Source organism: Lytechinus variegatus, chromosome 4 (assembly GCF_018143015.1).
Source record: "Lytechinus variegatus isolate NC3 chromosome 4, Lvar_3.0, whole genome shotgun sequence".
Lineage (NCBI taxonomy): Eukaryota > Metazoa > Echinodermata > Echinoidea > Temnopleuroida > Toxopneustidae > Lytechinus > Lytechinus variegatus.
This window is the reverse complement of record NC_054743.1, coordinates 8,952,542-8,972,640: the sequence shown is the minus strand read 5'-3', so window position 1 is coordinate 8,972,640 and position 20,099 is coordinate 8,952,542. Positions and strand designations below refer to the sequence as shown.

Sequence of the window (20,099 nt, the reverse complement as noted above, 5' to 3'; positions counted from 1 at the left end):
AATATCTGTTCATTCTGTAAACATAACCCGGAATCTAATGAATATTTATTCTGGCTTTGTAATGATGTTAAAGCTTTATGGCAGAGGGTCATTGAAAAACTTAGTTTGATAAAGCTTCAAAATGCAGAGTGGAAAGATATACATGTGGGAATTAATGGATCCGATATTGAAGAGAAATTTTGTAACACGGTAATCTTTTTAATGAAATATATCATTTATAGATCAAGGTCAGAAGGTAGAGTTCCTACTCAAGAAGAAAGTATTCAGAGAGTCGTAGAATATCGAAATGAAGAAAGAGCAATAGCTATTAAAAGGAACAAGTTAGACAAGCATTTATTAAAATGGGAGAGAATGTACCGAAATGGCAGGACTGAGGGCGATATCCAGGTGTGATTTGGGAGAAAGTGACTGTGTAGGCGTGTGTGAGGGTGTATGTGTGTATGTGAGGGTGTGTGTATGTGTGTTTTTTTTCGGGGGGAGGGATAATGAAGTTTTCCTTTGGGATGGGTGATTCTTTGGGATGTTTTTTTTTTTTTTTTTTACTCGTCGATTTCTTTTTTTGATTTGCTTTGTTTTTGATGAGTGCAAGCCAAGTAATCTCATATAGTTTTAAATCATTGTTGAATATTTGATACATGAAAGGAAAAGTGTTAGGCATATTATATGTATTTTTTTAAGGGGATCCTAGTGTCAGTATATCTATTTGTTTATTGGTTTGTATTGGATTTGGGTCTCCTTTGTTTGTTCTTTCCTTGTATTCCATGTATAAATCGCCCTCCACAAATGTGCAAGGGAAGACTTTTTGTTTGGGGCGGGGGGGGGGGGGGAGGAGTGGTGTTTCAATCATTTTTATAACTGATTTCATTGTTTCTCCTTTAAGTTATATATGATTTATGCTTGTATTAAGTTAGTGAAAAAAGTCAAAAAATGAAATGCTTATATTATGTGTTTTGAAATGTTATATATTTTTGTTCATGGAATCAGAATAAAACAGTATGGAAAAAAAGTGTATAAGGGGATGAGTGCGTGTGTTTTTGTTTGTGTGCGTGTGTGTGATGAGTGGTGCACGTGTGGGGTGCAATCATGTGTTTATGACATGTATAGGGGATGAGTGTGTGTTTGTGTGAGTGTGGGTGCGTGCTTGTGCGTCAAGATTACAAACGTGTATCTTAACGTTCCGTGGTCGAGTGGTCTAAGGCGCCTGTCTATACATGGAAAGTCCGGGGTTCGATCCCCGGCCGCGGCACCTATGCCCGTGAGCAAGGCATTTAATCTACAATACTCTTTTATCCTGCTTTCAAATAAATGAAAATGCCATAATATTATGCATTATTGGTAACTAGGTGTGCACTTGTTAAAAAAAGTGTATTGAACATTCGTGTAATCGTGGTAATGGGTAAGTTTTTCGCAATTATACGGATACGAATCCTAATGAAAATTAAGAGAGTTCAAAAAAATATACGTAATACTACATGGAGTGCTGACAATTATCACAAATATTAAAATACCAATTTGAAGATCAGTCAGATCAAGGATAATTGCATAAATTTATTCATTAAATTGGTATCATCAGAATTTTACCGAAGAACTCACGACTTCCTTGTACATTGTATCTTGCCTTTAACATGTTTAACAAGGCGAAAGCGAGATTATATCGCGGCCGAACGCACTCTTCTCCCGACAGACCCCGGAGGGTGTAACTATTTTGTCCGATGTGATTAAATTGAACACTTTCACTCCTTTCTACTCCAATAAAGTGAGTTTGTACAATTTATTTCCCAAATGACGAACCGTGTCGAAGCTTCGAGCTGGTATTAGCGCCATGTCCTCAATGAGTTTTACATGACTTTGGTATTCCCAGCAGACATGTTAGAGAAGTACTAAGCTAGGAAAGAAAGTGAATGAATCACCTGGTATAGACATTTGTGTAATGTTGTTAATGGTGACTGCTTTTGGCTGGGCTGCTGATTTTAATCGAGAAAATATACATGATCTTTTATGTAACATACAATTTCATTTCCTTTTATGATTATGGCCATTGATATCGACATTACGATAATGATGATTAAACTATTTCTATATATTTCAGAAGGAACAGAGTAATATACCTGTAAATTACGATAACAACATGTTCATAAAAAGAGACAATCTCGTGAACATCGTTACAAGGCGAAATAATAATAGGTAAAACCTTCCCTTGACATCGTAACATCCTTAGCCATTCTCCTTCTCTTTACCACGAGACTCTTCTATTCTTAGCACATCATATGTTCATGAGCCCCCAATATTAAAATGTCGAATCAAATGATTCTTTCATCGTATTTAAGTGGTGATGTAAGTGATGACGTGGGAACTAGGGGGGGGGGGGGGGGGGGGGGTGGATTCCTCGACCTAATGTCCTATATATAACTTGTTATAAATTCTTGGTAATCAATTCAGGGCCTTGCCATGACATGAAATAAGATATAAAATCGTAAAACATCAAAATATAGAAGATACTTCAAGATTTCAGGACTCCGTTGTACGTTACTATCATCCTATGGTAACTACCGTGGTAACAATGCTCATCAGCCAATCAAAATCAAGGATTCCATGAAAGTTACTATTGGATGGCAAAGTTATCATAGTAGTGACTTTTATGCAACGGGGTCTTGGATCTCAAAATCTGATACACGTGCTTTCTTTATTTAGGGCGTACAATGACCTCCACTCCAACATCAGAACCTTCATCCAGGCTACTGTATGATCATACACGATCAATGTGTATGTGGCGACAGCATGCCCGGAAAGAGAAATAAAACTTCTCCTCGACATCAGAATTGTCAAATTACAACTCAATGCGCTTCATTACTTTGACATAATCGCTCTGTTCAAAGTACATAATTAACAAAAGGTTAACTCTCATATACTCGTCAAATTTACCCTTCATTAAAGCAATCAGAGTACCACTGATAACTGCGCACACAAGGCCGCTCTAATTGAGTTTACATGTAATAATTGCACGTTAGCTCCAGAGCAAAGCAACGCCACTGACATAAGGATACCAGATTCCACTATACACAATTTTTAAAGCACTCACGTGACATGGCCTGCTAACTTCATTTCCATATATTTATTGATATAACACAGAAGTCAACGTTCTTTTTTATGACTGTTCCCTTTGTGGGATAATGACATGAAAAGGGATCAATATTCAGTAAAATGATGTTCTCATTCCTTTTCAAAGACCAGGTTTGTTCAAGAAATGAGTTGAATTGTAACGAAATGGTAAAATTAAGTCAAACGATAAATTGACAACTCGATTTGTTAAACTGGAGAAAAATCAAAGAATGAAAGCATCAATAAAACCAGATCTAGAGTGATAAAATCGTGACATTGTAATGTCTTCCGGCTTTCCTCTTAATTCTTGGCCTCTACGTAACTTATGAAAGATGGAGCGACAACCATGAAACGTCGTCGACACGTATTCCTATCTACATCCTGTACAACCTACATTTTATGAGAAAGATAAATCCCTTTAAAGACTATAGAATTAAACAGGTTAAAAAGTCTTTGACGTAAACCAGCAGATATATCAATAATGAGATTTTAGAGGAAATGTAGAAAATGATGGATGGAACATCTAATTGTTTCCAACTAAACAGACCCTGGAGCGTCGATCTTATTTCAGATAGAATCCCATAGCGGAATGAAATGAGGAACGGGAAAGAATGAAAGACGGAAATGCAACGTCCGAGCCTCCTGACTGTGAAGTTCATCTCAAATTGGGTACGTTTAACGCACTAGCCGGGGAAATAATTTTAGTAAATTATTTTTTTCCAGTTTTTCATTTTATGAAAGAAAATGAGAGAAATAAGGGGAAATGGATCGCCTCTCATCTGAGATTAACAGTATCATGTTTTGTTCAGAAACGTATTTAACGGAAAGAGGAAGTGGAGTTAGGCAATATCGTCTTAATACTTTTTAAATATTACAAAATACCCAAACAGGGTGGTTTCCTATGAAATTTAAGGGTTTATTTACGTCACTAATTTCAACTATGATATGAATCAGGACACTGTAATTTGCAGATAAGGAACTTATACCCTCATATGATGGTGTAATGGTGTAGTGGTTATGACTCCCGCCTTGTAAACAGAGGTTCGTGTGTTCGAATCTTACCACGGTCTGGTGTCTTTTGGCAAAGCGTTAATCCACACTGATGTTTTAATAATGACATAATTCCATTCATTACCAATAAAATCAAGTAATTTTCGACATAAATTGTGTGTTTCCGTCAAACTAACCGTTTCAATTCATTTTTATGAAAATTAACTTAAGAAAAATTAGAAAAAGTTAGAAAAGCTTCGGAACCTGGGGGATCCGATTATCTTATGTAATATTACTATTTTTTTGTCTGAGTTCCAGTAGATATTGTCCAAGACTCACAACTAAACTAAGTCTCTGAAAAATGTTTTTTTTTCATTTTACCACAAAAAAAAACAATGCATACTTTAAAAATGTAGGTATCATCTAATTAACCGAACAAAATACAAAACAATGCATACTTCAAAAAAATGCATGCATCGTTTATTAAACGAACGATTAAATACCAAGTACCTTACCTTCTTATCCAATTAAAAAAAGAATAGTAATAGTTGTCGCTTGAAGAATATAATGAGAAATATGTCATATGTCCTATCATTTATCCGTATTCAAGGACCAATGTCCGACCAAGGTCTGATAGGTATTATGAATGGAAACACAAAATAAGTTGAAAAAAAGAACTAATCTCTTCCTCGCTCCAAAATATCATGGATTTCGAATGATAGACGTGCAATTGAAATGCATCAATCACACATCATTTATTTTTTTCAATTGATATAAATAGGCTAAACAGAAGGATACTCACATTTTAATTGACAAAAGGCAATAACCTGTAATCGCCAGATTATTCGATGACATTTGCTTGATTCAAATCGCCTCATGACCTATAAATGTCATGGCATGTTCATAGATCATAAGTTGTATTAATATGATTGTGTAGTTATAATTTTGTTTCTTAATTTGCTTGATTAATTTCTTGTTTATTTTTTTTCCTATTTGCTGTTCTATTTCGAATTGCTCTATTAACGCATTGTCCATATTTCATTCAACCAAGAACAATACTAAAACATGACTAATAGATGTAAGTTGCAAAAGGAGAAAAACAGTTTTGTAGAGAGATGAAAGGTTTGAGACAAAACATTTCTGATCCAGTTTCTCCTCGGTCGGTAAGAAAAAAAAGCAAAATAAGGGACTAAGAAAACTTCGTCCTTGTCGAAAGTTTATCATGGACCCTGAACCTTTGTTAATATAAAATGTCAAAGGTCAAGTTCCTTGAATAAGCAGGTGTAAACTCTTCTGTTGTCCTTGATACAAATTGGAGTTATTGGGGTGTGTCAGCTTGCACGCTAAGTTTGACTTGTTGCCATGGGTGTAAGACCAATTCACACAAAACTGTTATCCACATGGTTTGTATATGTTATTCAACCAATGTCTGGTCTATCCTGGGTGGTTGTAGTTGGTACTTGGTGTGAACGACGTATTACAATGGTCATGCTGAGACGATTGAAACAATACCTCTTTATTCATTCAAACCTCTCCACGGGAATTGTCTCAGGGATTGTTATACGAATGACAGATGAAATGCTTATATAGCTTGACTGATGAAGCAAAGCAAACAATATTGTTAAAGACCGATGTACGGAAATGTTAATTCTTATTCTTAAAATCGAAGAATAGTCAAGATGGCAGTCATTATTAATGATATTATCGCCATCCATATTATTCACGTGCTTTTTGTCATTATCATCAATATTTTGTTATATTCATCATTGTAATTACAATTTTTTTCAATTAAATTTCATCATTATTGCTATTTGTATCTTCATTTCCTTATAATAAACTTTATTGATATATTTATTGTCAATGCCTTTGGCTGAGAATGCTGAAGGAAATGCAAAAATAATTATAGGAGTTTTGAGAGTGCCATCGAAACTCATGAACGAGTTTAACTTACATGCATAGGATGACGTAGTATTTTCTCAAGTTGAATTTTTAAATAAAAGACCCGACTATGAAGTTGAAATCATACAAAGGTAAATCCTTTGAGGGTGTATTACTAGCCGGAAAAAAAGAAACAGGCAAAAGTCCCTCATAAGCAATTACGAATCAATCTACATAACAGCTTGCATCACATGAAGCAAAACTCAGCGGCGTGCCTAAAGCAAAGATGGAAGACGAATGCGTTGGACTTCAAATCTGTCAGGGTCTAATTGGGAAGGTCAAATTTACGGGAATTGTCGACAATTTAAGAATCAGAAGCGATCTTTATATCAGCCTTCCCGCTGAAGTCGGTAAATACCATCTATTAGAAATGACCCAGTGTCAATTAGATTATGGTAGTTGGATAGCCTTAAGCTGTAAAAAAACGCTGAGAATACCAGGTTAATACACCTTTCTGAATCCCGAGTCAAAGGTAAGATAACCCATTGTAAAAATCCAGAAATATTTTTGGTTTTATGAAGTGAATGGCATATTCATTTTCATACTTATGAAGTAAATCTTAGAAGTCATTCATAACATTTGGAAGACAGTCTACAGTAAACACGAACGCACACATACAATATCACTGTTATCCAATGTAAACATACAAAATAAATTAGACAATGGTGTATCTATTTTTCATTTTTTCGATTAATGATAAATAAAGACATGATTTAAAGATTACCATTTGAAAAGATAATAAGAGAGAAAAAAAAACAATCGCGGAAATGGTTTGGGTATCAATTTCTAAGGTCCAGTCCTAGAAAGGACTGAGAGAAAGTTGATAGAGATATAGTAATAGTAATTGATAGGCGAGAAAGTGGAAGTTAGAAAGTATAAACTACCCAAACAACGATGAAAATGAAATGCAGAACTGCATATAGGCTTACATGCAAGAAGCCATGAGGATTTGTATGACCCTATTCTAGCATTGCTTTGAAGGAGTCAAAATCTTTCATTTGCTTGTATTGGATAAAAAACAAATTTTATTGTTTTTATGTTTAGTCAAATATAAACTTGTACTGGAGCGAATCCACCCACAATAATTCCATTAAACTCCATCACATGCACGCGCTAGGCGGTTTTGCCGTTTACTGTTCAAAAATAGTGATGTTTATACAGAATGGATTTTTTTATATTAAATTTGAAAACCTTAACTTCACAGATAGGCTTCGAAAAAAATCATTGTAGTTAGGAACTTTTTGTAGTGGACCTTAACCACGATGCAAGTTTGCTCCTATAACATCACATTATATTGTTTCTTCATTTACATTGTGTGCGATTGCGAGTGAGTGTCGATGGTGGTCATGGGTGTGTGCGTGCAAGAGTTAGGGTGTGGGGATGAGCGTGCGTGTGTGTGAGGGTGGGTGTGTGCGTGTGTGTGTGTGTGTGGAAGTGGAGTAGCCGAGTGGTCTGATGAGACACACGAAAGACCGAAGTTCGTAAGAGTGAGAGGAGAGAGAGGAGTTGGAATGCGAGTGTGTGTGGATGGGCGGGTGTTCATGGGGCGTGTGTGCGGGTGTGTGTTTTTCTATTAGAGATGCCGTGGCCGAGTGGTCTAAGGCGCCTGGTTATACATGGAAAGTCCGGAGTTCGATCCCCGGCCGCGGCTCCTATGCCCGTGAGCAAGGCATTTAATCTACAATGCTCTTTTATCCTGCTTTCAAATAAATGGAAATGCTATTTGCATTATTGGTAACTAGGTGTGCACTTGTTTAAAAAAAAAAGTCTATTGATTTTATGCATCTCTTTAAACATTATGGGCAATGCGTTTGGCTCAACATGTTTAACCATTCCATTCAGATTTCGCGCCATTACAAACGACTTCCCTTCATCAAGGCGTGGGCACAAACCACATGAATATTGCACCAAATCATTTATGATCTATAGCACTTTCATATTAAAGAAATATAGGTTTCCTTATATTGTTCATGGTAACGTGTTTATCAGTACATCTAAAATTAATCCTTTCTTGTTTACTAACCCCATTTCTCTTCTCCATATTAAACAATACTCCGTGGGCTTTAGCCTTTAATATTATTTGCTAGCTTGATTCTACTCAATCAGCCTATCAATTAACCCATTCATAAGAAAATGAAATCGATTATAGGTCGATTTAATCTAGATTTAAGGGGCCCCGATCGCTTCATTCATTTGAATCGGATTCATATTTAGGTCTACCGCATCACCTGCAAATGATGCTATTACGCCCCCGCCCACTCTTATTAAATAGGAATCTATTAGACGACTTAATCACTCCATTAACCTCCGAACATTGTTGGAGACATATCAGCTGGTCAAAAACAGATCGTACCACATATAATTATACTTCGGAAGACATATGCTCAGAAAACCAACTGCATTAGACGTTGAATAGTGTTGTGTACTAATAAACACCTAGCCCTTGCACTGTCTTTTGATAGAAGATTCAGTTCCCCTCACCGATCAGTGCAAGACACCCGTCTCCCACCTCTTTGATATCAAGTTAATGGACAGTGCTTTGAGACAATGCCTCTTAAAGCGTTGGAAATGTAGAATTATTTGGGGGATAAGCCTTGGAAATGTGGGTCACTTGCGATTGAAACTACTCCTATCTTTCTACTCAAGAAAATCCCCGGCATATAGGAAAGCTAAACAAAAGTTAGCACTCGTAGAATAAAAAATTGGGAGCAAATTGATAGTTGATTGAAACAAGGAAAAAGGAGAGAAAATAAGAAATGGTTGGAGATATTAACCGGGTGCGTCTCACTTTACTTTTCTGTATACAGATATTACTATGTGATTCGTTCCGGTTGTTAACGAAAGATGGTTGGGGTTAAGTAGTACCGGGAGCAATGCTCTCACCCTCTTCGTACCTCCACGGCACCCTTGAGGGAGCATCTTATCCCCCTCTTGATCTCTGATCACGGCGAGATAATTCGCGTTTCAGTACAAGGAGAGCATGTTCCTCAGAGCGAGTACAGCTAAAAATGGGTGTCTTCGGCATGATTCTAACCGAATGAGGGGGCGGTGGTGTATCCGGTAAGTGAATTGGGAAATCAATACTTAAAATGATCGGCTTGTTCGCTTGAGATGAGGAAATCAAATCAAATAAAGTAGACCTGCACCCAAAGACATCTGCTATTTTAAGTAATGCAAAGCCTGGGAATTGAAAAGCAATAAATACTTATTTCGATGAATATTACCGATTCACTTGATCGATACCGAGGGAGAGGTGGGATGATAAAGAAACAGAGTGAACAGATTTTACCTTTTATACGCCTGAGAATCCTTTAGTATTCCCTTTTTCTCAAATAACTGATTGATATATACATTCGTTTTTACCTTCTAAAATTAGAATTTATGTTAACCATTAACAAAAGTGCCATTTCTTAAATTTCTTCCTCCCCTATTTGACAGTTTGTAAATCTCTTTTTACCGATGAAAATAGCGATATTAATCAATTACACATAAAACAGACACCTTCTCTTGGTCTGTGATTTAAAGTTTTTTGTTCTATGAAAACTGACATACACGGGGAGTTTAATTACCCAAGTTTTTCTGTTTTGCGAGGGAATAAAAGAAATATATTGCGCAGTCACAGATTTTGAAAATTTATATAATATTTCTGTCTAGTTGGTATATTTTAGTCAATTGTTTTGCAACATCTGTGACTTATCACCTATTTCTTATAATTTATGAATTTCGACTTATGAATTCTAAGGGTTATCAACCTATTGTAGAAAAGTTATCACTAAGTTGTATTGTTTATGTAGAGTTAGATTGTTATGATATATTTTATTTTGCATTTTTGTGTATATGTTATGTGTTTAAAGCCATTGGAAACTAAATTTCCCTGTATGCTTAGCATTCATGGACCAATAAAAACAATCTTGAATCTTAAAGAGTACTAGATATTTACCACCAGCCCCCATTAGTTCTGTTTTCCATGTGTCAGGATTTACTTACACGCTGATTATTATGTCATACCTAATTACCACATTTGTCCGACTTTCTGACAGCTAATTACTAAAAATAGAAAAGAATTCAGGCCGAGATTGACTAATCCTAAGATATTGAAGAAATAGACAGTTGAAACGAGTTTACCAAATTGCAGGGAAATCCTTCTGTTTTATCCCTGTTGGATTAACCAACCCACACCCTTAAAGTCCCACGAACCCTTTTCAATGATTGCTTTAAAATAATTATAAAAACACAAACAACTTTATTTTAGAACAGGAAAGTATCCGACCCTGATCTAGGCTGAGTAAAAATAAAGAAATCTAATAACAGCCGTTATGGACTTCATATTGGTTGTAGTGATGGCGGTGGTGGTGACTGTGGTGAAGAATATGATGATGGTGATGATGAAAGTGATTGTAGGAAAACTTTGAAATATTGAACATAATTAGTTCTTCTAAATGGCTCGTTATTTCTCGATGCATTTTACTGTTTGAAATATTATAATTTTCATTATTTGCTCTGCCAACCGTAGCGTTTACTGCCTCATTGGATTAAGCCATCAAAAGTAAACTTGCTACACATTGGTCGAGAGGGGTCTCCTCATCAACATCATCCTTTCGACGAGATGAGGATGCAAAAGAGGGGTGCATTCCCCGTAGCCCGAACGAGAGAATCCTTTCATTTCTCCAAGATGTTTTTCCATGTCTTTTATACCAGCCGGGAAATGAGATGGAATTGTACCCTACCGAAGTGCAAATTACATTGTAAGTAGCTTCGTATCCTCCAGATTATTGAAGAGAAAAATGACCCTCTGGCAAAGTATCGAAGTCGTGGTTTCTACCTTGTCGCTTCGACTTCAACACGATCCACTCATTGCGAAGAAATTTAATTTAGATCTTTGGAAAGTACTTTTACGATAGCTTTGTAACTAACTTTTATATCATTGAAAAATGGAGAAATCCTAGGGTGGCCTTAACACAGGCTAGAGTTGTAGAGTTTAACGGGGGTTTATAACAGCCACGTCGAGGTACGCGCGAGTTTGATTCATAACCGTATTCAAAAGTTCGGTATTGATTGGAATATTTATTATTCATTACTGATATTTCAACAGGGTGTCTCATCATCACCGAATAATGTTGGTCATTCATGAGGCCATGTCCCCAATAAAACAATAGTAACATAAATAGTAAAATCAAAATAAGTATTATAATACATATCAAGAATATATACTCAAAACCTCAATAAACGAAAAGATGTATAAATGTAATTATATACAAAATATGTAAACAAATAATTTGTTATCCTCGTAATGAATGTTTTATTTGTTTTGGTTCTGCTTTTTGTGATTTATTTTGTAAAATTCTAGAAAACGTTTTGCATGATTAATTAAAACATTCTAGCATGGATAGTAAAAAAGTTGATATCGTTAATATAAAATAGGTAATGTCGTTATATTGAAACTGCCTCGAAATGTCTGGGCATATGGCGACTTGGCAGTAGAAAACCCGCCTCGTGAAAATGATTCGGTCCCAGGTTGCAAATGTTTTGAAAATGGGTCTTCTGTATTTAAGCCAGGCGCTTGGCATATTAGTATGGATAATGTAATAATTGCATTTTATGTACACATGGCCGCTGGAGACCAGCTAATTAAGTGGTTCCCTTGAGTAAATATGACTTATTATTATCATTAGTATTATTATAATGATAATTATTATCATCATTATCATCATCATGGAGCGTTGTGGCCCAGTGGATTAGTCTTCGGACTTTGAAACAGAGGGTCGTGGGTTCGAATCCCAGCCATGGCGTAATTTCCTTCAGCAAGAAATTTATCCACACTGTGCTGCACTCAACCCAGGTGAGATGAATGGGTACCCGGTAGGAAGAAATTCCTTGAATGCTTTGAGCGCCTAGGCAGCCCAGCTAAAGCCGGGGTAATAATAATAGCAGGGCCCGCTGGGAGAACAGTTTTCGGAACTGAAGCGGCTTCCCTGGGTAAATATACCTATATTATTATTATTATTATTATTATTATTATTATCATCATCATCATACCCATATGCACGAGATTGTACCCCTAAAAGGCCAAGAATCAGTTGGTCTTACGTTGATATTATTGATGCACAATTGCAAACACTTTGTGATTTACTTGTAGGCAAATGAAAGAAAGCACCTAAATATCTCTTTTGCAAGATGCAAGATATAAAATGTCTGTGAAAATAATAAAATGACTCTTATCATACACAAAAAAGCACCATAGGTATGCTGCGGATAGGCTTACAAACTCCGGATTGGCAAATTTCAAAATGCATATATCAGAATGACGTATCCTAAACCATGAACGCCAAAGCAGTTGTAAATCGGGTGAGCAACCAGTAGAATTCCCCATAGCGATATTTTTTTTAAACATTCTTTTAATAGAAATGGTAAATGGTAGCAAACCGGATACATGTTATGTGGTTACAAATTTGAATAGTATCAAGACACATTAAGCATTATGTTCGGTCGACGTCACTAAATCGGACAGAAAATAAAGAACTTTCAGAGGGTCGCATTTCGCTTTCTATTGCAGACATGCCTGGAAGTTACAAGATTCAGTGTACAAGCGGCACAGATATATCTTACAATATAACCCTGAGTTATTTATAGTTGATTCATATTATATAAGCGCACTTTGCGTCAAAATGGTACGGCTTAAAATGTAAAAAGGATTAGCGCCTTCTGCACGTCGTCGATAGTAAAACCATTCTCTTATGTAGTGCAGTTACCATGTTTACCCTGTAAACTCTTCTACCATGTCTACTTAATTAATTGGCTATTTCTCAGCGTAAGATCAAGCTTTCTCCAGGGCGACCGCGTCTTTGTGTTGAGGACTGGCCTGGGATCAGAAGATTGAAGAGTATTGGGCACGTGACACAAGTCACAGGAGACTTGGAAAGTAAGAGATTACACCTGTCCGTAGAATTACCCCCAAAATATGGAATTGTGGAGGAAAAATCAATTGGGAAACTGACTCACGAATGAGGATAGAATGACAAGTACCATGGGATTAGAACATCTTTTCGACCCGTCTTCATCTATCAGACAAGACCTACGGAGATGAATATTTCATCGTAATCATCGTCATCATTCCATGTTTAAGTGTTTAATGTCCATGTTAGTCACAACAGTAATATAAAAAACAGAACAGGAACAGCAAGAAGTAAAAATTGATATCTTGACCATACTCCGTGACAAAACTGTCGAATGTTGCCACCACTTTGTTTTAGTCAGTATTTACTTGAACCATATCAACGGACAAGTAACGTCATGAGTCGATCAAACTCTTAGTCTTCGGGGGCTAATTTAGACAGGAACAATAGCATTTACATTAAGTTCCATACATAAATGATGAGTAACTTTGATTAATCCTTTACAACATCAGGAAATTGATGTTACTAATGACGAATGCAATTCAAAACAACAAAATAGGTGTATTGAAAAATATGCAGCTCAATCTCCAAAATATTTTGTTTAACGCCAGGTGAACTCTCCTGGCCCAGATTCCATAACTTTACCCGTAAGCTTCCTAGCCTTGCAAATGTCATGGTCGGCAGTCTCAAAATTGCCCCTGTGCTTTTACTTCATCATTAATCACCCTTTATTCAAACTATAGCCTGTAAATATCAAATCCAAACCATTTGTAATGTCTTGAAAGTTCATTTTTAGCAATGTTTAGAATGGGAGTTTACGTATCCATATAGAAATCGGTATCTGTTGCTATGTAAACATGGAATAATGAAAACATAGAAATGTCACAATATACATGATATAGGACACAGCATGAAGGATAATTCTGCGGACACAAAAGGCCTATTCCTAATGCACTGGCCCACTATCCAGGTGCCTTACAGGTTTGGCAACAAATCCTCATAAATGTTAATCTCTCAAATTAAACCTCGTCTCCCCATATGCTTCCATGTCATTCACTCAATCTTGACAATCATCAACGATAGAACGATTCGATTTAATCCAACTCCCAGCCTTTGTCCTCTCCATAATCGCGCAATAAATATCGCTTTCATTCAGTGGAACTTATGAAATAGCATTTTAATGAAAAATCACAGTTGTATTGTTCTTCAGATTAAATTTCACTTGCATAACACAAACCAAATACCAAGCGTAATAACTCAGTAATGAAGATTGGTATTAGATGTGAAATGGTTGGTAAAAGTAGTGCTTAATTGAATTGATGATCATTGTCCTTGAGTTAAACGGAATTCCGTTTTCCTAGGTAATCATTAAAGCGCCAAGGCCATAGGAAGAAAGAAAATGTATACAGTATTGATATTCTACCATATACAGAGGTAAAATTTCATCAATATTATCAATTATCTCAAGTTATCTGGGTTTCTCTCCCTTTACCATTATTTAAGTTGTTACAGAATGAAAGGTCGGTCATCCGTATCAGGAAGCAGGGGGATCCCTTGTTCATTTCAAAATAATATATAACTGAATAAGATATCAAAGGAGAGGGATGGCTTAAAGGCGTCCACTATCATTATCATGAACAGGGCTAAAATAAATCTAACTCAGGAATTTAAACGCAACTTAATTTCAGCCAATCAGAGGCAACTTGTTGGGTTCAAATCCCAGCCATGGCGTAGTTTTCTTCAGCAAGAAATCAATCCACATTGTGCTGCATCCAACCCAGGTGAGGTGAATGGGTACCTGGCAGGAATTTATTCCTTGAAATGTCGAGCGCGTAAAAGCTGCTTGAGCTACAGCCATGGTAATAATATCCAGGTCCTTTGGAAGCGCATAGAGACGTTATTCATAATGTGTTATGCGCTATACAAGAACTTGACTATTATTATTGGTTACAAGATTCTTTCCCTGGGGGATCAAAAATAACTCATAGAGAGAATGTAAATCAGCGATGGGATGTCTCTATAGAATGAAAATAGCGTATTTTAGCACTCACTTCGCAGACACTTTCCACAACGCACCAATACCTTTGAAAATGCAAGTCAAATCACAATTGACAGATTAGAGGACATTGCCGAAAGTTGGTCATATTGGTGGACCGGGATAGCACATCGTCTTCGGACAGGACGAAAAAATAAAAATAAATTGTTATGTGCTGTCCCGGTCCACCAACTTTCGACAATGACCTCTAATCTGTCCATTATGATTTGAATTGGATTTTTAAAAGAAATTGGTGCGTTGTAGAAAGCGTTAGCCAAATGTTTGCTAAAATACGCCATTAAAGGATCTGCAACGCACGTTTGGTGGCATATTTTCTGAAAATTGCCGTAAAGGTTAGTACGAACATGGTTCAGGAAATTGTTTGGAGAACAAGAAAAGTGTATGAGATAGAGAAAGAGAGAGAGAGAGGGAGGGAAAGAGAGTTGGGAGTAACAAATTGGAGTGACTGGATTGTAGGAAATAAGTCTTGGTATAAATAAAAAAGATTAAGAGTATATATTTATATAACATTTACATCTACCTTAGATTTCCTAAGGATGGAAAAAGAATGTTAGTTTATTAAAAAATGTGAAACGTGATCCTCGGCCGGAATGGATAAAGAAACGGATGACTGATATTTAGTCAGTGCGTGTACTTGGTTTACCAAGATACATTCGCGTATTGATAATTACGTCTGACGGTTCCAGTCATTGATGATCAACATAATTGTTTCTGCACAAGTGCAGATGTGGTTCTTTCAGCCGTGATTATTGCACTGCTTCATTTATGTCAGATGCGATGGCTCAGAAACGATAATAGGAGGCTTACTTTGAAGAAAAAAATAGTGTAGAAACACATACTTCCGGTTGCAATGGAAACAACAGCAAAGTGAAATAAAGATTGGCTGCGCACTTGAAGGTAATCTAGAAAGCTGTCTCACGACTTTGTTTTCTTCCTCGGGAAAATAAGATGAGACTCCCCATATAAATATCTTAGATAAAAGTAAACGCGCGACAGTGACTCTTGTATAATATTTACGGTTTAAGTAATATGAATATTTTGTTCTACATTTATAGCATACATTTATATCTTCATTTTTGTGAGGCAATTATTTGGCGCTAGTACTGAAGTGAAATTGACGGGGAGGGGGGGGGGTGTCAATTATGATTGTGCTTCAAAGCATCTGTTCATGCTATAATCTCTGGAATGACATTTTCTCTATCTTATAATTTAGTATATCCTTCCATAAATAAGAATAAAAAATGTACTAGATGAAAACTGAATTTGGTAAATGAAAGTGAAATAAACAGTTTTAAATTGATAAGACAAGAACAAACTTTAAATTCAACACGGCAATCTGACGAACAACTAACTTCTTCTATGATAAGGTTGAAATGAATTCGAGCAGCAAGATAAGTGTTTAAGCCTGTTAAACAAATCGATTTTAAGCATCCATTTGGTATTGACATAGGTAGATCTGATGTGCATGTCTGGAGTTAAAGACTGCTTGGACCTCCGTCCAAGGCTGCTTTATTCAACACCAACAGCCATGACAGCGGCCAAGTAAATGCGATTCTGATGAAAATAATGTCTGGAAGATAACACACTGTTTCAATACTCCCTTTTGGCTTTAGTCTATTTTCTGTTTCTTGAAGTATACTGCCAAACAGTGGCGTACGCAGGGGGGGGGTTACAGCAGAGGTTCAACCCCTTTAACTTTTTGAAAGCCATTTTGTACGCAGAGAGGTGGCCACAGGGGTTCCCACCCCCCTAATAGATTTTTTTGGGTACGAAACGACCTCAATTTTTGTTGTTGGAGACCTTTTCATTTTTTCCTTTTTTATTGTTGTCAACTTTTCGTTCAGCTTGAACCCCCCCCTTAAAAAAATAGTTCTTTGATGCAATCGCCTTCTTCTTTACATCTCAAAACAATCTGATAATAATTCAGATTTTTTTTTCTGTAAATACTATCATGCTTACCATTCCAAAACACAATATGTGCAGCTTTTTATATTCCGAGTTGTTTTATATACTTTTAATTTGTGAGAAGAGAATAAAAAAACCCATTGAAACATACGAATTTGGGTATTTCTAATGCTTGATCGGTAAAGACGATATTTGACATGTTCTTAACAGGCTCTCATTATCATTAGACGGTAAAAGGACTTATTCGAAGTATTGACTAGTCAAAACGGATTAGTGTATAACGTATACAAGCAGAAATTTTTGATGTTTGCTACATTATGGACACAAGGGTCAAGGACAACTTTTTTGAGGTGTATTACAGTGAAAAATGAACTGCAAATAATACTTATATCTGAGTGATAATACATGTCATCAATTGGATAGTTCCTTTCCCTATTTTGTGTATAAGTAGGCCTTCATCAAGCGCCAGTTTGCATTGTTATCTTCATATTACCGTTTATAACATGTCCAAGTGGAAGTCGTAGAATATGGAATGTGGAGGGTTGTGGCCCAGTGGATTAGTCTTCGGACTTTGAAAAAGAGGGTCGTGGGTTCGAATCCCAGCCATGGCGTAATTACCTTCAGCAAGAAACTGATCCACAATGTGCTGCACTCAACCCAGGTGAGGTAAATGGGTACCGGTAGGAAGTAATTTCTTAAAAAGCTGTGTGCGCTATGAACGTCTAGCTTAAGCCGGGTAATATAGGAGCGCCTTGAGCACCTAACAAGGTGGATATGTGCGCAATATAAATACCCTATATTATTATTATTATTATAAGCTATTCTGGATTTTCATTAATTGATCAATGATGTACGTATTTTATTAATTTCACCTCATCAAGTCAGATAAAAACACTCGACCTCCGGTATACATAGTATAGTCCACGTGAGGTAGTAGTCTTTGCGCGGTTGCCATTTCCCAAACGCCACGAGAGTGTCCACAAGATTTGCCCTTTTAATTTTTGGATAGAGAGTGCCGAGTGTAGATGTTTTGACCAATGTGTATTCATACCACTGTTCGGACTGTGGGATTCGATCCCCGTACCTTCATAACCACTATCCGGATATTGGGCGACAAGATCAAAATCATCTACAGACCCGCAAAAAACAGTGATAAAAGGTTTGGAAAACACCCAACATCAGAAACCACTTCTTCAAGAAAACAGAGGCATTTCAGAATTGAATAACGACACTGTCTAAGGGAATCCAACCTATGTCATAATAGAGAATCTCTAAGGTTTGTCCAACTAATTGAACAAGAATCCCAATTAGCGATTCGGTGAGGAGATTGTTACCAGACAATAGTGATGGGGCGATTTTTGAAGTCCGAGGTTACTTATTTATCAAGAATTTGTAGGTTTCTGCTTGCCATGTCCTTGATGGGATGGTTACTACTATACTGTCCAAAAACCCCTGATTTTACAGTAAAAAAGAAGATTTTGCACAAAGCAATAACAGAATCATTCTATAAATTCATAAAACAGGAATTCTTCTGCAATTTAATAGAACACTTACAGGTCTGTTTAAAAATCGGAAAAGGGTGTTTTCTTAAAGGAAATTTGTAAGGTTTCATACACCAAATGCCAAGTTCCTGTAAGATTACGGAATCTGGTAAGATTACGGGTGTTCTCGAGACTTTGCTGCAGGAACTTATTTCATTTTAAGGATAAATTTTCTAATAGTGAAATATCCATCGGGGCATTTATCAAAATATGAAACGGGTGGTATTTTGTGATATTCTGTCATAAAATTAAAGCATACATTCAGTAATTTGAGATAATGAAGCAAAATCAAGAGATGTTTGTAGCCTATATTACCCTATGAAAAAATAATGACATTACCTGTGCGCACGTTAGGTATTGCAAATTTTGAGAATATGTATAAATTTATGACTGCCTTATTCTATGTACGATTTTACCTAAACGTTCATCTTTCTTTCTCCTTTTTATTTGTATTTCTCTTCTAGATTTTATTTCTATTGACTCAGATTACCCTTCAAGTGTAGCAATTTTTACTTGCCTCTCCCCTGCCAGTATCTACAGTCACTAGACAATTCCACTTCCAGTAGTTGTCAAATGAAAGTATTTCAGAGACAAGGATTAGCCCATTAATTAACCTTTATTTTCATATTTTACTGTGCTTACTTAAAACCACTGACTCTATCCGTGGCTCGGAAAAAATCGTTGTAACTCGATGTTTCAAATATGACTTCATGCGTTGTCAAGGCAATTCTGAGTCAATGCATAATAAATTAGAACTTAGGAATCTTGATTCTTGATGTGTTGGACGCATACATACCAGTCAATCGCACTTAAAAATATTTTTTCCATACTATTCAGAATTGCAACATGGATACCACAATTCTTTGATATCTCATGGAAATAGATATCTAGAAAAGTGTTGATAATAAAAAAAAAATATGCCTATTCATAGACCTTAATAAAACCCAAAGCGTTTTAATGAACGTCGTGGTCTAGTGGTTACGACTCTCGTCTTTAAATCAGAGGGACGTGGATTCGATTCCTAGCAATGTCGTGTTTTCCTTCAGCAAGAAATTCACCCACATTGTGCTGCACTCAACCCAGGTGAATACCAGGAAGAGTTATTCCTTGAATGCACCAAGCGCCTTGAGCAGCTGGACCTTAAGCCGGGGTAACATATGGTGCGTCATGGAAAAGGCAGCTAGATAATCGGCGCTTCGTAAATGCTATATTATTATCATTAATATTACTGCTACTTGAATATTTAGATATCTTAAATCCTAAAATCCATATTTTATTGGTCGTAATAGACACCATTAAATGAATCATAAAACAATCATAACCACGATAACAGCTTCTCGACTTTTGCTCCAGCAAATGTGGAGAATAATTCGTCGGAAAGTACGTGGCGAATGAAATAATACCTACCTAAATCGAGGATACTTGCCACAGAGAAACAGCTCCATAGAATGATTGGAACTCATGAACTACAGTATACGGTTTGCAGTTAGAATATCTATCATCTATGAAAAACTTTCAATTTTGTTTGCTATTCAGGACTGATTTCTTAATATTTCATGTACTGTATGTATGAAAAGTGACACCATGCATGCAGATGGGCATCAGACCTGTGGGTCATATCTTCTCAGCAGAGCATTTTTAAAGTGTGATTAATCTTCGTAAATGTGGTTTATGGTT

General features: G+C 36.4%; 1 protein-coding gene across 1 annotated transcript in view; it reads right to left on the bottom strand.

The window, feature by feature from the left end:
- Positions 1-20,099, bottom strand: part of LOC121413309 (aminopeptidase N-like) — a 40,206-nt gene that overhangs the window by 17,435 nt on the left and 2,672 nt on the right. The window lies entirely within an intron of this gene.